At 37.8% G+C, this 16,664-nt stretch overlaps 1 pseudogene; it reads left to right on the top strand.

The window, feature by feature from the left end:
* The first annotated feature begins 4,766 nt into the window (after window positions 1-4,766).
* LOC114688680 lies at window positions 4,767-13,788 on the top strand (annotated as a pseudogene).
* The last annotated feature ends 2,876 nt before the right edge of the window (window positions 13,789-16,664 follow it).

The following is a 16,664-nucleotide window of genomic DNA, read 5'->3' as shown; positions in this document are numbered from 1 at the left end:
ACACAAAGAAATCCTGTCTTGAAAAAACCAAAAAGGAAAAGGAAAAGAGCGTCTTAGTGTAGGATATTGTTAGAATGCATCTTTTGAATAATTACAATTACTCATCTATCAGAAAAATGTTTGCAATAGTCTTTTGTCTTCTTGGTTCAAGAAAAGTACTCTGTCCATGAACAAATGACCAAATTGTTATTTTCTGGTTCTTGTGCTTCCTTCATTTGAGATGTGATCTCACAATGTGCCTCTGTCTGGTCAAGAACTCACATTGTAGACCAGTTGGACAGAAACCAACAGAATTCCACCTACCTCTGTCTCTGGAGGTTTGCATCAACACAACCATTCACACCATTATCTTTTTTGATTGTGGTCTGTTGACAGCCCCTGGTGTGACTGTGGACTTCTCCCAAGAGGAATGGCAATGCCTGGATCCTGCCCTGAGGGCTTTGTACAGAGACTGGATGTTACAGAATTGCAGCAGTCTGGTTTCTGTGGGTGAGAATAGTTTGCCTGCAGTCTCCCTTACTCCTCCTCAGAGTTTTTTTGGTAGATTATTGTGCAAATGTATGAGCTTTGTGTGAATGATTCTCACATCTCACAAAGTGAAGTAAAATCCTCAGAGGAACAGAAAATCTACATGAAATGTTCTCTCTTCTTTCTGTGTGTCCGTTTGGGAGATGTAAGGCTTCCATCATTTTGGGTCCATGATAAATTCATAACCTCACTAGTGTATAATATACCTATTCCAAAAATTCAGGTCTGTTTCTACAACTGAGATTTACTGAACTGTGATTAGAGATGGGATTCCATTTACACTAACTGAAAATGCATTCTATCTGCATGACAATTGGGGAAACACTTGTATAATTTTGTGTTTTGTTTTCTCTTCGCTGTAGAAATTTAGGTGTTGTCTGAAGAATTTGTTTTTGTGCAGGGCTCACTCATCAGCCAGCCCTGCTCACCTGGAGAGCAGAACAAAGAGCCCTGGAAGGTGGAGAGGGAGGAGACAGTGGCTAAAGATCCAGGGATGGTGGAGGGATTGTTGAAGGGATGGCAAGGGGTTCAAGTGAATGTGGAAGTGGACATGAAATCAGTTTTGCCACATTCTGTTTCACTAGAAATAATTCTGGAGATTTCCACTGAGAAAGATCTCATGATTTTCCTATTATAGCTATGAAAAGAAATTCTAAGAAAGAATTTAGAGTGCGAGTAAAATAAAATTGTATTTGTTGATGCAATGTGAGTGATGCTGTCCTTATTCATTCACATTATATGTCATATATTAATTAGTTTTCACATCTATCATTTTAATGTTTTATAAAATGGTAAAATTTAATCCTCTAGGTTTATATATTGTTTTCAGAATATTCGAGCTTTGGTATTCTAGCAAATACCAAATATATAATTGTAATAGACTGTGAAATCGCCTCAAAATTTGATCCTGTAAGTATTTTCCGGCTCTTTGCTGTTCCTTGGTACTTTCAGAATTACTTTGTGTATATATAATATGTAAATAGAATTGTGATAAGAATTGATTGGTGTCTTGGTGTTTTAAAAGAACATATGGCAACACACCAATTTTCACATATTTTATGTTTCTGTCTTCTGTGCATGTCTGCATTCCAGGTTTTGTAATAGACACCCATGTTGATGCAGGACTTTCTAACTAAAGGACCATTTGTTAATACTCTTCTCTTTTGTACTTTAATGATTTTTGTCTTGATTTTTCTGTCACTATTTTAATTATGATCATCAGTCATCATTTCAGTTGTCTATACTGATGACATTAAAAAAATACTTCTTTCTAAGTATGTTGTATCTTTAGATATGAAATAAAATTTTGGTAGAAAATGTTTTAAATTCAGTTGTCATTTTTCTTTTTTGTTCTTTTTTTTCTTCCTTCCTTCCTTCCTTCCTTCCTTCCTTCCTTCCTTCCTTCCTTCCTTCCTTTCTTTCTTTCTTTCTTTCTTTCTTTCTTTCTTTCTTTCTTTCTTTTTATTTTGAGACAGGGTTTCTCTGTTGCTTTGGAATCTGTCCTGGTACTCAATTTGTAGACCAGGTTGGCCTCTAACTCAAAGAGATCCATTTGTGTATGCCTCCCTAGTACTGGGACTAAAGGCATTGGCACCGCCACCCAACTGGTATTTGTTATTTTTAATAACATTTTCTTTCATTGTTGTTGTATGTTTGGTATATTTCTAAACATAAAAATACAATCTACTCAGTCTGTATGTTTTCAGGGAAGAATATTTGATATTGGATAACCATGTGGTGCACTCTTCTCTGGGAAAGACTCTCAGCACTCAGAATTTCTTAGTGTTTGATTAGCATTGATGCCTAGTGAGCTTTCTCTCTTCCATGTTAGCATGTCTTTGGTGTTGTCCTTTTTCTGCTCATGTTTAGGATGCCATGCTTGTAAGATTTCATGCGTGTAGCTTTTTGGGTTTTTCTTAGGGACACATCCTGTTCTTCTGGCTCTTACAGTGTTCCCGCCTCCTCTTTCTCAATGATCCTTGAGTGTGAGGTGCAGCATTTGTGTTGTTATGTCAGTTGGGACAGAGCATCACAACTCTGCAATTTAGGTGACTTTGTTTTTTTATATTATCTCCCTATGTTGCTAAAAATAACTTTACCTGATGAAGGGTAAAGACTACATTTATCTGTGGGAATAGGGAAACTATTTAGAAAGAAGTTAGGGATTAGGCTGATGTAGTAAATTAGTTGTTGGAGACTCTTTTCCAGAATCATTGACTTCACTATTCCTGGGGACACTGTCTTGGTTTCCAGTAGTAGGCATGATATCCCTCTTGTGGAGAGGGTCATAAGTCCAATTATAAGCCATTGGTTAAAACCAAGGTATGTGTGCATCTCTTGCAAACTTAGGTTATCATGCAGTGCAGATTGTTGTTGTGGTTCCTCGGTGTCACATGTAGGACTGTTGACTGGCTCCCTCCTTTGGAAGCTTGAATGTTACCTTGTAGTGTCATTAAGGCTAATTTCCAGAGAGGAGGCATTAAAGGTCAGTTCTGTAGTGATATATTGTATATCCTAATGAAATTTGCCTGAAGATCAGAGAACAGATAAGCCACCAGATTAAACATAGAGGCCAGACAGTGGTGTCATATACTTTTAATCCTAGTACCCGGGAGGCAGAGATCCAAATGGATCTCTGTAAGTTCAAAGCCACCCTGGACTACATGAGATTGACTCAGTCTAGGAAAGCAAACAGAACCATGCAATGGTGGCACAGAACTTTATTCCCAGTACTGGGAAGCACACACATCTTTAGTCCCAGGAAGTGATGGATGGGCAGAGAAAGGTACATAAGGCATGAGGAGACAGGAAGTAAAGGCTTTTTGACAGAAGTGTCCATTTCATCTAGGGCTTTTTCTGCTGTAACTTTTTTGGCTGAGGAAGCTCTAGAAGCCTATCAAGTGAGCTCTTCTAGGCTGAGGAGTTGTTGAGGTAAGAGGTGGTGGCTGTGGCTTGCTCTACTTCTCTGATCTTTCAGCTTTCTCCCCAGTATCTGGCTCAGGGTTTTTTATATAAGACTATTTAAGATTCCAACAACAAATTCCATCTGGAGTTCTCTGGGTTCTGTATGTGGTGATATTTTGTTGTACTCGAATAAAATTTGCCTGAAGATCAGAGGAAAGAACAAGCCTCTAGCCTGAACATGCTAGTGCTATGCCTCTGCTAGGCAGTATTGGCACACATCTTTAATCCTATCATTCGGGAGGCAGAGGCAGAGATTTGTCTGGAATTCTGTGAGATCAAGGCCACACTGTGCTACATGAAATTAATCCAGTCTAACAGAGAAACAGAACCATGCAGTGGTGGCACAAACCTTTAACCCAGTACTTGGGAGTAATATGCCTTTAATCCCAGCACTGGGAACTTTGAGACATGAAATGACTGGGTTGAGAAAGGCATATAAGGTGTGAGGAGACAGGAAATCGAGGCCCCTTTGGCGGAGGCATTTAGTCTGAGGATTCGTGGAGACAGAATTGGCTGATTAATTGGTGAAGTGAGAAGTGGCTGTAGCTTGTTCCCTTGTTCCCCTGATCTTTCAGCATTTACCCCAATATCTGGCTCCAGGTTTTTTATTATAAGATTATTTAGGATTCTTGCCACATGTGTGTGCTAAGTGCTTGGCTTCTTTAGCAGTAGGGACTCACCTTCTACCTCTAGGAGGCAAGCATGGACAACAGAAGTAGCTTGTAGTGAATGGTTGCATCATCTTAAGGATAGCTGTGACCAACAACTTCAAAGCAGGCTTCTTACACCTGGTGTTAGTGGTTTTGTTAGAAAATTTGTGTCTCTTGTGACAAGCTTTATTAGTCCAGGTGGCAATTTTTCATTTAAACTTTAACTGTAATTGGATACATAGATGTATATGTTATAGGGTATTAATGGTAGATAATAAGAGTATGATTGCTTATGACTTTTTAGACATCCTTAGTGTTACTTTACCCTCCTTCTTCTGTGTTTGTATCTGCCCCTCTCCATAATTAAATCCCTCCCTGTTATTCTATTTCCCCCTTTAGACCCTTGTTCACTGTTATTCCTCTCTCTATTACTCCCCCATATCCCACTGTGATCTCTTTACTTTTCTGGTTACTGTACTTTGTGTACTCAAATCTGAAGATCAATTTTCTTCACAGCTGAATAATATGGTATATATGCACTATGTTTTCACTATCCATTTGTCAGTTGAAGGACATTTAGATTGTTTCCCTTGTGTAGCTACTGTGAATAGAGCAGTGGTGACCATGAGTGAGCAAGTAACTTTGAGTAGGATGTGAAGTCCTTTGAACATATGAACAAGTGGTATAGCTTGCCCATATGCTGGATTTGTTTAACCTGAGGATTTGTATATTTGGTTTAAAATTCTCTGTATTGATTTCCAGAGTTGCTAGAATTTTTGTTCATAGGTTTTTTTCCCCCTATGGTTTTTATTTTAATGTTGCCTTTAAGCAGAAGTTTCCCTGTCCCTTAGCCACTCTAAAATAATCACTCAGAGGCTTATTAATTATAAATGCTCAGCCAATAGCCCAGGCTTATTACTAACTAGCTCTTAAAAGTTAACCCATTTTTGTTAATTCATGTACTACCCCAAGGCTCGTGGCCTTTACCTCTATCACATTGTGTGTGTCTGACTCATCCTTCTTCTGGCTGGCAACTCTCCTAACTGTAGCTAGAGTTTTCCTGCCTTGCCCACAGTCAGGACAAAGCTTTGTCACCCGCCAGTCCCACAGCCACTCAGACCCAACCAAGTAAACACAGAGACTTATATTGCTTACAAACTGTATGGTTGTGGCAGGCTTCTTGCTAACTGTTCTTATAGTTTAAATTAATCCATTTCCATAAATCTATACTTTGCCACGTGGCTTGTCTTCACATTCTGCCTGTCCTGGCGGCGGCTGGCAGTGACTCCTTCTGCCTTCCTGTTCTTTCTTTTCTCATCTCTGTTAGCCCTGCCTATACTTCCTGCCTAGCCACTGGCCAATCAGTATTTTATTTATTGACCAATCAGAACAACACATTTGCCATACAGAACATCCCACAGCACCTAGCTCTGCACTTCTTTTTCTCAGCATCCTCAGTTTGATGTTTTGAACTAGACTTATCCTGTCCAGTTGTCGGCCAATCAGCATCTTTATTAAACCAATCACAGTGACAAATCTTCACAGTGTACAAAAGGATTTTCTATAGCCGTTGCTGGTTGGTTGGATTATTGAGCATACTGTTTATTTACTATAACCGTTAGTGGTTTGCTATCTTGCCCATGGATGATTACTTCCCATTTCTCCTCTGCTTATCAATTCTTCACATGAAATTTATTACTTCCCATGTTCTCATGGATAATTTCTCTGATTCACCTCTGCATATTTTTCCTCTAATTTATTATCTGCTGTCTTGCTTTATTGATGTGAATTGTGTTAATTCATGCCTGTCTTGAAAAGCACTTATGTCTCCATCAATTTAGAGAGTTTTTTTCTGTTTGCAACAATATAGTTGATGATGATTTTCCCTCCAGGCTTTAAATGTACTTCCATGTTCTCCTGTCTTTGGAATCATTTACCAGACACCTGGTTATATTCTGTTTATTAAGTCTTTTTATGTGTTTTGACATTTTTCTTTAACAGCTGTCAGTATTAATCTTTGTATTTTCTTTTTGACCCCTTATATGAAAGGGTAGCAAGCAATCTATTCATCATTCATGAAAGAGAAACTCAAAGAAGAAAACAGAAAGAAATGGCTTATTATGCAGTAAACATGTCCCAGGTCAGTGATCGTGCCCACTATATTTTCTATAAGCATTATATTTTGAGACATTGGAAGCTTTATTTTTCTGCTTCTGATATTTTTAAACTTTGTTATAAAAACATTCCAAACAAACACACAATAGAAAATTCAGATAGTGAAATTAGCCACTTTACAAGGCTTTACAACTTAATGTAATTTTATATAGTTAAAGTTGTCATTGGGAACAGAAGCTCTGGAGCCTCACCTATGATTTTATATTTTTACTATCACATATATTTTGTTGTAATTATCTACTACCCAAAACCTAATGACATGTGACAGAATTAGAACTAGAAAAGCAGTTAGCTTTATGTAATTTTTCATAACTTGGGTTCATTTCTTGCATTCAACTCCTGCTATGTCACATTTCTTGTTCTTTTTTCTCCATGTTCTACTATGCCCACATGCATGTTGTGTTCCATATACACATATTTTTAGCTAGATTCTACCTGTGAAGGAGAATATGGTTTCTTTCTCCTGACTTGTATACCCTCACTTACTGTTACATATTCTAAGTCCAATCATTATCCTGAAAAATTTTATTACATTTTTTTCTTCAGCTATATAGGAATCCATTTTATAAGTATACCATTTTCATTATCCATTCATCTCTTGATAGACAATCACCTTGATTCCAATTCTTTGCTTTGTTGAATAAGCAGCAATAAATATGGGGTGTAAATATCTCAGTAATGGGCTGTGTGATTATTCCCTGGATATATTCCCAGTAGTGAATGAGCTGTTCATATATTAGTTCTATCCTTAATTTTTTAAATTACCCTCTAACTGATTTCCACAAAGATTGTATTTACACCACGCACACACACGTGCGCACGCGCACACATACACACATACACACACAAACACACACACACACACACACACACACACACACACACACACACACACACACATATACCAGTGACTAAGGGTATCTATCTCTTCTCATCCTCTCTAACATTTGTTGTCAGATTGGTTGATGACAGCCATTTTGCCTGGGATGAGGAAGTATTTCAATGTTAGTTTGCATTTACATGGTGGCAGTTTAGGAATCCTGAACACGTTTTGCAACATTTATTGGCCATTTGTGTTTCTCTGTTTCTCTGTTTGCAAAGTGTCTATTTAGATCATTTTCCCATATATTGATTGGCAGTTTTATTTCCATGGTACTTAATTTCTGTAATTGTTTGTAAATTCTTGGTATAAGGCACTAATCAAAGTGTCACTGATACAGACTCTCTCCAATTCTGAGTGATGTCTATGTGGTCTGCTGATTGTTTTCTTTGATAAACAGAAGCTTTTTATTTTCATGTTCCCACCTGTTGATACTTAGGTTAGTTGCAGTTCTGTTTGTGTTTTTTCTTTTTAAAAAATCCTTACCCATCCCATATCCTGAAGGTATTTCCTCTATTCTTTAGGTTTCTGTGTTTATAATTTTAAATACAAGTTTTGATCCACAGTATCATGATCTACAGGTACAGCATTTAAAATCACATTTTCTCATCACAGATTTTCTTTTGAGACATATAGACTGTGATCCTGTGGGACATAAACATAGCATCCATAACAGATAATCATCTCTACACTTTGAATATGTGCCTTGTTTTGAGTATATTGCCTGTGAGACTACTGTGTCATCCTGTTTTCACAGCGTTAGAATGTCCATTATTGAATGTGACTGTATTAGAAACTTTTTTTTGAGTAATTGTCGTTGCTCATCTACATTCCTAATTTTTCAAGTCTCCTTTTATCCAAGAAAGCACTCTGTCTGGTATCACATGATCAAACTGTACTTTTTTGTTTCAGGATCTGTTGACATTCCAGGATGTAGCTGTGGACTTCTCCCAGGCGGAGTGAGAATGCCTGGACTCTGCTCAGAGGACTTTGTACATTGATGTGATGTTGGAGAATTACAGCAACGTGCTCTTTGTGGGTGAGAACATTTTGCTTGTAGTATTCCTAACTCATCTTATGTATGTACCAATTTTATAAGTTGTAAACTCTTGGTTAAGCAGTCTTGGAAACAACAGGGGACTACAGAAACTTTGATAGTAGAAATGAACTTTTTCATGATATTTAATTTTTTCCCCTTCATTTTCCATTTTTCCACAATTCATTCAAAAACTTAGTTACATACAATATTTGCACCCAAATCTTCTTTTTCATTGTTTTTCTTTTATTGCTACATATTCTTTTCTCATACAGTATATTCTGATTAAACTTCCCCCTCCCAGTTCTTCCCTATATCTCTTCCCCTCAATATCCACTCCCTTTCTTTCTCTCATTTGAAAAGAACAGCCTTCTAAGAGATAACCACGTATGAAAAAATAAAATAATAATATGAAGTGAAAACCATCAGTCATATTGAAGTTAGACAAGATAATCCAACAGAAGGAAAAGTCTCCTAGGAATAAGCACGAGCATCAGAGACCCATTTGTTCTCACACTCAGGAGTCCCATGTTAATATTAAGCTTAAAGCTATAATATTTATGCAGAGGACCTGGTAGAGACCTGTGTAGGCCCTGTGCCTGCTCCTTCAGTCTCTGGGTTTACATGCACTTGGCTAGTTTTTTCAGAGGGCATTGTTCTTCTGTTGTCCCCTATCCCCTCAGGATCTTACACTCCTTTCACCTCCTCTTCTACACGGTTCCCTGAGCTTTGGGGAGAAAGGTTTGATGGAGGTATCAAATGTGGACTCTCTCCACATACTGTCTGACTGTGGGTCTCTGCATCTTTTCCCATATACCCCAGGAGGAATCTTCTCAGATGGTGACTGGATAAGGCACTGATCTTTGAGTATAGTAGAATTTCATTAGGAAGCATTTTATTGTTACTTTTTTTTTTCTTTTTACGCCAATAGTTTTTGGGTTTACTATTGTTTTTTGGTCTATCTAGTCTTTGGTCCTTGGTTACCCAAGCAATGCTACCTATTGGTTCCTGCTTATAGATTGGACCATAATTAAAATCAGACATTTGTTAGCTACTCCCTCCATTTCTGTTCCACCATTGCCCTAGCATATTTTTCAGGTAGGACAGATTGTAGATCAAAGGATTTGGGGCTATTTCCACCCTCATCTCAAACTCCATGTCCATAATTACATTTGATATCATTTTAATTCTGAGATAAACTAAAGGTATACAAACTTGAAAATTCTCTCTAAATATGTTTAGAATATTTACAGAAAATAGCAATTGGGAAACATTCCTATATTCCCTTACTTTGTGTTCTCTTCATGTACTGAACATAGTACTGTGTTAGATGTCTATTCTTTTTAAAAACTCTGCTATGGGTAATGAACTACCTCACAGAACACATGGACTTTATGCAAAGTAGGCCTGGTCACAAGTCTGGAGCAAACGAGATTTCCTGAAATGTGGAGAGGAGAGAAGAGCCACAACCAGGGTGAGTTGGTGAATGAGCAGAAGCAAGAGTGATGGCTTCCAGTGAAAGAGAAATTGAGAGTTGAAAATGGTATTACTGTATTTAATTCCACTTGAAAGGATTCTTGATCATTTAACTTACTGTAGTGTCTTGGTCCCAGCATGCATGCTGTCATAACTATTAAAAAACACTGTGCATCTGAATTATGGTGACTTAATACTAGCAAAAATGAAAATTTATTTGATTATGCTGACATCAAATTTGAATAATTTTGCAAACTTTACATTTAAAATTAATCCATGGAGTAGACATATTATGTAGTGCCTTCTTGCATGTCTTCATATTACATCCGTAATTTTCTTCCCAGTAGAAAATACACTGTTGTTTGAATCTTAGATGGTCCTATTAATAAAAATCTCGAAGCCAGATATTGGGATAAAAGCTGAAAGATCAGAGAAGCAAAGCAAGTTACAGCCAACCTCACCTTGCTAACTCCATAAATCTTCTGACTGAAAGCTTCAAAGTCTTCACCCAAAAGGCTCTCAGCTGAACTGTTTTAGTTTCTCTTTCCTCATGCCTTATACACCTTTCTCCCCTTGCTGTTACTTACAGGAATTAAAGGCATGTGTGCTTCCCAGTACTGTGATTAAAGGTGTGTGCCTCCACTGCCTGGCTCTGTTTCCTATGTGGCCTTGAACTCACAGAGGTCCAATTGGATCTCTGCCTCCCGAGTGATAGGATTAAGGGTGTGTGCCACCACTTTCTGGCCCCTATGTCTAATCTAGTAACTGGCTCTGTCCTCTGATCCTCAAGCAAGCTTTATTAGGGTATACAATTATCACCACATACACAGACATCATTCTGGGAAATAATCTCAGGAGTTGGTGTACAGAGTACACTTGAGTCCACCATAGGAGGAAAGTTAAGAAACAACAGTGTGTGGAACTCACACAATGGAGGATAGAAAACAGCAATAGTAAACCATGCCAGCTCAAGTGATCTTAGCCTCTAATGTTTGGCCTAATACTGTCTCTGGATCCATTACTTTTGGAGAATATATTTTGTTTTCTAGAGAAAGGAATATCCTCCGTGATGCTTTTGAGTAAACCTTTCATCTTGAAAGGAATTCTAAACAGTACTCTTCTTTGATTCTCATTAAGAAGTAAAAATACTTTCTATCTGTGAGTAGATTAAACTTTTTCATCAATATCTGGAAAAATAAATACTTAAAAATAGAGAAATTCTAAATATAATCAGTCAGTGAGCTCCATCCCCAGGCTGATTTCTGATTCCACTAATATCATCTTCCCTGAAGGGTAGCACTTTGTTTTTGTGAGAATTCATAAATTATAGTGAAAAAATGAGTTGACTTCTGAGAACTCTATTAATAGTTGCTGATTAACTTTTCTTAAGTTAGAGAGTCTATCATTTATGAAATGTTTAATCTGGGAACAAGCCCAATTAATCTGAATTGTACTCATTTTCAGAGAACTATTGGATATGTGATCCTGTCCATCAACATGTGAAGACTGAAAAGAGTTCTTGTCAGTGTAATGATCTCGGTGAAGTGCTTCATGACCCCTTCACACGTGCACTTTATAAAACAAGTGAAACTACAGAAAACTCTACTATCTGCAGATGCAGTAATTGTAGGCATGCCTCTATTGAGTCATCAAGCACAGATAGACATGAAAGCATGCAAACTGGAGAGGAACCTTGCAAATCTAAAGACTGTGAAAAGTCTTTAAATTTGTTTTCCAAAATTATTCAAGACCAGAGACTCTACATTGCAAAGAAAGAGCACAGGCAGGGACAATATGATGACCATTTCAGCTTTACATACAGTTTTATAAAACAAACAATCTACTTTGGAGAGAATCTACATGCATGGCGGAAATATAGAAAATGCTTCAGTACCTGCCCAAGTCTCACCATATATCACAGAATTTATACTGGAGAGATACCATACAAGTGCAACATTTGTGACAAATCGTATAACAAGAGTGCAAATATCAAAGCACATCAAAGAGTTCATACTCTGGGGAAACCTTGCAAAGATTTTGGAAAGTCATTTTACCTTTTGGTAGTACTTAAAAACCATCAGAAAATACATACTGAAGAGAAGCCATACAAATGTAAGGAATGTGACAAGTCCTTTGCTCTAAAGTCGGCTCTTACAAAACATCAGAGAATTCATACTGGAGAGAAACCCTACAAGTGCAACGTTTGTGACAAATGCTTTAATAGGTGTTCAACTCTTAAAATACATCAAAGAGTTCATACTGGGGACAAGCCATATAAATGCAAAGATTGTGGAAAGTCATTTTCTTATTTTTCACGTCTTCATATCCATCAGAAAATCCATACTGGTGAGAAGCCTTATAAATGCAAGGAATGTGACAAATCTTTTACTGGAAAGTCACTTCTTACAAGGCATCAGAGAATTCATACTGGAGAGAAACCCTACAAGTGCAATGTTTGTGACAAATCCTATAAGAAGAGTGATAGTCTTAAAACACATCAAAGACTTCATACTGGGGAGAAACCTTACAAATGTGAACAATGTGGAAAGTCACTTCCTCAGTTTTCACTTCATAGCATGAGAAAATGCATACTGGAGAGAAGCCTTACAAATGTAAGGAATGTGACAAATCTTTTATTGGAAAGTCATGTCTTACAAAACATGAGAGAATTCATACTGGAGAGAAACCCTAAAAGTGCAACGTTTGTGACAAATCCTTTAATAGGTGTTCAGATCTTAAAATACATCAAAGAGTTCATATTGGGGAGAAACCATACAAATGCAAAGATTGTGGAAAGTCATTTTCTTATTTTTCAGTCCTTCATAGGCATAAGAAAATACATACTGTCGAGAAGCCTTACAAACGTAAGGAATGTGACAAATCCTTTACTCAAAAGTCAACTCTTACAAGGCATCAGAGAATTCATACTGGAGAGAAACCCTACAAGTGCAACATTTGTTGCAGATGCTCTACTCTAAAATCAACTCTTACAACTCATGAGGGAATTCATAATAGAGAGAAACCAGCAATTCATAGCCATGAGAATATGCATACACACAAAATGCATGCTGGATAGTAGCTTTACAAGTGCAATTAGTATGGCAGATCCTGTAGCCACATTTGGAAAGCGTCAGAAAATTCATTCTCAGCAGTCATTGGTGAAATATACTTTTAATCCCACCACTGTAGAGACTGAATTTGGTGGATCACAGAGAGTTCCAGGACAGCCAGGACTGTTTCACAGAGAAACCCGGTTTCAAGAAACAAACAAACAAAACAAAACAAAAACAAACAAAAAATTCAGTCTTGAGAGAAATTGTACAAAAGCAAAGAATGTGGTATTTCCTGTCTTGAATTATCAATCTTAAAACACATCACAGAACCTGTGCTGTTGAAAAGTCTTACAAATGTGAGGTACCTTAAAAATCCTTTACTATGACCTCAACTCTTAGAACATGCCTGAAAATTCATACTGGAGAGAAACCTTACAGAGAAAAAGAATCTAAAAAATCTTTTACTAAGTGCTGAAGTCTTAGAGATCATCAGAAAATTCATACTGGAGAGAAAACTTACAAATGAAAAGCTTATGACATATCCTTTACCCAGTATTCAAATCTGAGAAAACATTAAGAAGTTTAACTTAAAGAGACATCATACTTCTGTAAGGAATGTGGCAAATATTTTACTAGAAGCTCATATCTTAGAGTACATCATAAAATTCATTCTGGAGAGAAACCTTACAAATGGAAATACTGTGACAAACCCTTCATCCAGTGTTCAAAATTTAGAACACACTTTAGAGTTCATATGGGAGAGAGAGTTTACATGTATAAGGAATGTGGTGAATCTTTTACTAAGTCCTCAACTATTCAAAGACATTAGAACATTCATACTGGAGAGAAAAATGCTGTTGTGAATAATGTGACTTTGCATTTATCTGGAATTCTCTGTTTACAAATCACAACAGTATACATAATAGACACAAAAAGATAAGAAACTTGTGAAAGCCTTAAATGGGGTTAAATATTAGAAACGTATCACAGAGTTTATTTTAAAATAAAATTCTGCAAATCTGTGTGGTGTAACTGTGTGAGTCGATACACGGGTGTGTGGGTTCACATGGGTCCATGCAATGAAGACATAGAGGCATGTTAAGAATAAATCTAGTCTTTCATGGCTGCAGGGGGGTCCAAGGACTGAAGCACAAACTGCCTAGGGCAGTTTTATTTCTCTCCAATACAGTTTAGCCAGTTAATTTCCATATGCTCAAAACAACTTGAAAAGGGCTCCCAACAATACAATGCCAAATGTAAATTCTTTGATTTGTCAGGTACCAGGGTTTTCTGAGTTTCTTGAATCAAGTTTTGCATAGGCTTTTGTATCCTTGGGAAACTCAGACAGGATTCACATAGAGGGCAACAAGGGAAACAAAAGGTGTCTGCTAAACAAAAGATGTATTAGGGCTAGGTGCTACTCTCTGGAGCCAGGCCAGGTGCAGCCTAGCAGGAATGCCCCTACAGTGTGAAAAGCTCTTTTAAGAAAATGTATGTAGGAATTTTGACTGCATGTATATCTGTACACTCCATGTAGTCAGCCTGCCTTTGGAGGCTAAAAAGAGGGTATTATCCCCAAAACTGGAGTTAGAGGCAGGTGTGAGTTGCTGTTTGTATACTGCAAATGGAACCATGATTCTCTGGGAGAGCAGTGAATAGCTGTAATAGAAATATTTATCTTGGGCTGGAGGGATAGCTCAGCAGTTAAGAGCACTGACTGCTTTTCCAGAGGTCCTGAGTTCAATTACCAGCAACCACATAGTGGCTCACAACGATCTATAGTGAGTGAGATCTGGTGCCCTCTTCCAGCCTGAAAGGACACATGCAGGCAGAATACTGTATTCATAATAAATAAACCCTTTAAAGATTATCTTGCTCAATATCCAAACATAAGTTTTAATTCCAGTCATGATGGTGCTCACCTTTAATCTCATTCCTGACACAGAGGCAGAGAGGGGGACTTGTGTGAGTTCAAGGCCAGCTTGAGCTTCATAGCACATCAGGACAGGCAGAACTATATAAACCCTCTCCCAAAACAAATAATAATAATGATAGTAATAATAATGACAAAACATTATCAAAAGTTGTGACAAAATCTTCAGTAGATTTGTACTTCTGACAAACTTTATAAAGATAAATCGTATATAGTCCCCATGTCTTGCTGTTCATTGGAAGTTCCACCCCCCAAAACATTCAAATTGACAAATCTGTTGCCTAGTGCTGAAGTAGTAAACATGAAAAAAATTCATAATGAACACACCAGAAAATGATCCAATAATTCCTATCTTTTACCTACCCTCAAACATCTTCATACTAGGTTCAAACCATAATGAAAAGTTGAGAAAATGTAAAGAGACTAATGACAACATGTATACACCTACAGTTTAGAAATTTCCTAATTCATGAGTGAGAGATATTGAGACCATGATTGGAAAAAGCACAGGGACAAATAGCCAAACTAGCAGGAATGCATAAACTGTGAACCAATGTCTGAGGAGCCCCCATGGAACTGGACTAGGCCCTATGGATAAGTGAGACAGTTGATCAGCTTGAATTGTTTGGGATGCCCCCAGGCAGTAGAGCCGGGACCTGCCCTTGGTGCATGGCCTGGCTTTTTGGACTCTGGGGCCCATGCTGGGACACTTTGCTCAGCCTTGGTGTAGGGAGGAGTGGACTGGACCTACCTCGGCTGAGTCTACCAGGCTGGACTGACTCCCCATTGGGAACCTTGCCTTGGAGGAGGTGGGATTGGGGGGAAGGGATGGGGGGTGGGGGGGGGAGGATGGGGGAATCCATGGCTGATAATGTGATATTAAGTTAATTATAAAATAAAAATATTTTTTAAAAAATTCCTAATTCAGGGTTGGAGAAATTGCTCAATGGATAAGACTACTTGCTGCTTTCCATAGGAACTGGTTTGATTGACAACATCTAACTGGCAACTCGCAACTGTGTGTAACTATAGTACCCAGGGATCTGATGACTTCTGGATTCTGTAGGCACTGCATGTACATACTGCATAGACATACATGCAGGCAATACATCCATATCCATATATATGTATATATATGTGTATTATATATATATATATATATAATATTATGTATATATATATAAATACTGACTAAGATCTCAGGGCATAGTAGAACATGCCTTTAATCCCTGGATGCTGGAAGTAGAGGCAGAGTGATCACAGAGATATCAAGGCCAGCTTGGTTTACAGAACAAATACTAAGACATCCGGGGTTACAGAAAGACACCCTGTCTCCAGAAAAGAAAGAACTGCCTGAAGGTATGAAGAATGTATTTTTGAAGTACTGAAGGGAAATGGGAAAGTATTTACTCTGTTTCTATTACTATGAAGAGACACCATGACCACCACAAATCTTACAGAGGAAAATTTTAATTGAGGTTGACTTATAGTTTCAGAGATTTAGATTATCATGGTGGGACATGGAAGCATGTAGGCAGACATGGTACTAGAAAATGAGCTTAGAATGGAGAAGGAATTAGATCTTGACTTGTAGGCAACAGGAAGTGGTCTGAGTATTATACTGACCTAAACTTGAGCCAAACAGACCTCAAAGCCCATCCCCCACAGTGATACACTCCTTACAAAAAGGCCACACCTACTTCAATTCAAGACCACATCTAATTTGGCCACTCCCTTTGGGGATTTTCTTTCAAATCATCACATACTCTAATCTCTAAATATACCTGCCCTTAACTGCCAGTGGACCTTTAATAATGGAAAAAAGACTCCAGAGGCCCTCCTTCAAACACGATGAAATGGAAATTGCCTGAATTTTACAGTTGCTTGTTCTCAGTACTTTTTGACCAGCTATTTCAACTCTGAATTACCCACTACCAACTGTAAGAGGAGACTTTGATCACCAAGGTTG

This window comes from Peromyscus leucopus, chromosome 1 (assembly GCF_004664715.2).
Source record: "Peromyscus leucopus breed LL Stock chromosome 1, UCI_PerLeu_2.1, whole genome shotgun sequence".
NCBI classification, from domain to species: Eukaryota; Metazoa; Chordata; class Mammalia; order Rodentia; family Cricetidae; genus Peromyscus; species Peromyscus leucopus.
The sequence above is the reverse complement of the archived record's forward strand: the minus strand, read 5'-3'. Positions and strand labels throughout refer to the sequence as shown.